This window comes from Amblyomma maculatum, chromosome 6 (genome assembly GCF_055883805.1).
Source record: "Amblyomma maculatum isolate TAMU_Amacu chromosome 6, ASM5588380v1, whole genome shotgun sequence".
Lineage (NCBI taxonomy): Eukaryota > Metazoa > Arthropoda > Arachnida > Ixodida > Ixodidae > Amblyomma > Amblyomma maculatum.
This window is the reverse complement of record NC_139349.1, coordinates 88,927,178-88,930,809: the sequence shown is the minus strand read 5'-3', so window position 1 is coordinate 88,930,809 and position 3,632 is coordinate 88,927,178. Positions and strand designations below refer to the sequence as shown.

Genomic DNA, 3,632 nt, shown 5'->3' with positions numbered 1-3,632 from the left:
TTATTAACACCACTTCGACCACATGGGGTTGTTTAATGCGCAGTCAAATCCCACAGCAGAGTAACGCTTTTCAAAACGGTCGTGATTGAATCCTCCGTTCTCGAAATCAGCCGTAGAGCGCCCTTACCACTGAGATGCCGCGACAGAGGTTTAAAGGAAAAAAAAAAAGAAAGTACTCACAAAACTCTATCAAGCATACAGAAGGCATAGCAGGCGTAGAGTGGCCTGTTCAAACTGCATTCTGCTGTATGAAGCAGTCTGCAGTGGCATATGTTTTAGTATCTGAGGTATTCCAAACAGAAAGGGGAATATGCGATTTCTGAGCGTTTCCATTAACGTTTATTGACGGCAGCGACCTATTTTGCTTTGACACGGCGCTAACGATACCACTTCGTTTGAGACACCACGTGTCAAGGATCTCAAGCACCGAAGACCACGACGGATGATGTCCTTATCCAGCATTTCATACTACAGACAACATTAATACCCAAGAAAGTAGCAGGGGTCCAGGGGGACAGCGGCTGATGTAGCTCAGTTGGAAGAGCACCGGATGCGGTATTCGGAGGTCGTGGGTTCGGTTCCCACCATCGGCACATTGTTTTTCCTTCTACTGTGTGTTTATTTATCTTTCCCCGAAACACATTACATTATTAATTTATGTAATTACCGAAGTAAAAATTTAAAAAAAGACAAATTACAATTCCCAATGCTTTTCTTGGCCTCGCCGACTGTTGGCTTCTTTCCTTCATCGATACCGACAAGTATCTTTTTTAATGGAGCGTGGGGCAATAGCCTGTTCATATTTCTTTTTGAGGAAGCATATAAGTAAGCAAAAGCGCACAGGGACCGCGAAACAAACAAAAACGCTCCTGTACACGCTGCATGCGCGCGCGTAAATCACTGCGGGCTGGCACGCGAAGCGAAAACGCATCCACACTGAGTAGGTTTCACCGCTGAGCCGCAAGGTGGCGACTGTGCTCGATCTCGAGGCCAATTGCATGTAGAAGTTATTTCATGGTCGGCAAAAGTTTTATTTCCTAATGGGATGAACCGGTCCATGGTAAGGAAGACGAGTTTAATTGCTAAAAGATAAAGGGCGAAGTCAACTACAATATTAATAATAATAATAATAATAATAATAATAATAATAATAATAATAATAATAATAATAATAATAATAATAATAATAATAATAATAATAATAATAATATTAATATTATTAATAATAATAATAATAATAATAATAATAATAATAATAATAATAATAATAATAATAATAATAATAATAATAATAATAATAATAATAATAATAATAATTGATTCACAGCAAGGAGAAGGAGCAGTATCTGTCACACTTCCCCTTGGGACACCTGAACCGCGCCGTGAGGGAAAGGAGGAATGAGGGAGTGCAAGTGGGAAGAGAGAAAGCGGAGCCGTAGTGGAGGGCTACGGATTAATTTCGACCACCTGGGGATCTTTAACGTGCGCTGACATCGTACAGCACACGGAACCCACTTCGTTTCGCCTCCATCGAAACTCGGCAATGGCTTTTTTACCTGGAGCCAACTGCGGCTTCTCTATTGATATCGAAGACCTGTTTTATAGCATCCCTCATGACGAACTATTCGTTGCTGTGCGTGAACTGATTGAACAGGACGGCATGATCGCCATTCAAAATGCTTGTGGTGTCTCTGTTGACGTGTGTTTGAAACTGCTGACAGTCTACCTTGCACCCACCGTAGTAGTTTTTAAAGGCGCTCTGTTTATCCAGAAAAAAATTGAATTTGTATTGGGGCTAGTGCAGCTCCTGTACTGTGCCACATATTTTTAGCAAACTCCAACAACTTACTACAAGGCTTTCTTCTTAACAAACGCATGTCCAAAATTTTTAGATATGTTAATGATTTTTTGATAACTTTAAAACTTTCACTGAATGACTCCTTTCATGAGGTTGTTGACGATGTCCTGAAGGTCTTTAAGGATTGCACTACCGCCCTTTGTTTTATGTACGAGCTACCCAATTACCAAAACATTATATTTTTAGACCTTCAACTAAATTTTCTTCCGAGAAAGCAAGAAAGCGTTGTTATTGTACTCCTCCGCTCACTCTAAAATTGTTAGGAGAGGCCTTGTTATGAATTGCTTTCGCAGTGCTCTGGAGAAAAGTTGCCACCACTACCTAAAGATTAGCTTTGACAACCAGGTTTGCCGGCTGCTGGCCGCAGGAATCCCAAAAGCACTTCTTAATGCTGTGGCAGAACCGTTGCTACAAAGAGTTAAGAGGGGCCATGAAAAAATGCCCAAGCTTACTGAAGCTGAATGGAGAAAACTTGAGGTGATGCCGTACGTGCATGGGATTTCCCATAATATCAAAAAGGTTGCTGGGAGCCAGGGCGTTAAGGTTGTCTTCTCTGCTCCTTGCAAGCTATTAAATCTTTGTTCTCGTGTTGCTCATGGCAGATCTAGGGCCCCTGTGTGCTCGACACGACATGATGATTGTTGTATTCCTTGTGCCACACGTGTTATTTATAAGATCCCTCTAACATGTGAAAAAGTTTACATCGGCCAAACTGGCCGGTGTTTTAATGATTGGCTGCGAGAGCATCACAACTCTTTGTCACACACTAGCGGAGCTAATTTGTCTCGCCATTGTAGAGATTGCAGTTGTTATCCGCTATTTTCAAATGTCACGTTTCTTGGTAGGGGCAAGGGTAAGGTAGAGCGCGAAGTTCTTGAAGCTTATCACATAAGTACGCAAGGAGATAATTGTATTAGCACATTATCCATATCGTTGATGCAGAAAGAAATAAGTTTTTCATCTCAAAGACCCTAGGGCCTTGGCTATCTCCGAAGCGTGGCTGTTTTTTTGTTGTTTTTTGTTTTTTGTCGCTTTTATGCTGTGCGTTGGACGTCGAGCTGCGCATGCCTTGCAAGGTTTTTTGGGAAATGTAATATTTCAATAAAGCACAGTTGTTAGTCCAGCTACTGTGTGTACATCGTCTTTCTTCGTCCTCGTCCTTTGGCTGGTATTCTCTAAGACAATGTACTAACTGACCCAGATTTTAACCCTCCTTTTGTTAAGCTGTACCTTTATGTTAAGTCGCAAGCACATCAACGGCTCCCGTATGAGGCTGCACTTCAGGTTTTTCTTTGGCATGCATGCAGCTCCTGCCTGCTGAAGTACAAATCCCTTAATGTGTGCTAATATCTTACATGCGCGCGAACCTTCCTAGCTTAGGAGTAGTATAGCTGACTCACGCACGATCTCGAAGTATACTTGTTGTAGGAAGTTCATGGCTCTTTCCTGCTCTTCCTCACTGAACAATTCTAAACGACGTCTATTAAACCTGCGGTGTGCGGGAAAATACCACAGAGTGTCAGCTGCGCAAACCAGAGGGAGCTTCATTCAAACTCACCCCGTATTTCTGAGTGGCTCTTTACGCTGTGACAGAAAGCTAAGGGTGCATAAAGAAATAAGGAACTTTGGATACAACGGCTGCAGACTAAAAAAATAAAAAAAAAACGCCAAAAAATGACAGCGCCGCGCAAAATTTGAAACACCTCTCTAAAATCATAAATCTATCCCGTTAACCACTACGCTAGGCCGAACTCGAAAACCAAAGCCATCTTTT

The 3,632-nt window shown here is 41.9% G+C and overlaps 1 non-coding gene across 1 annotated transcript; it reads left to right on the top strand.

Moving 5' to 3' along the window:
* Positions 1-520: 520 nt before the first annotated feature.
* Positions 521-593, top strand: TRNAP-CGG (transfer RNA proline (anticodon CGG)). The gene has a single exon. It is a non-coding gene; the product is annotated as a tRNA-Pro (tRNA).
* The last annotated feature ends 3,039 nt before the right edge of the window (positions 594-3,632 follow it).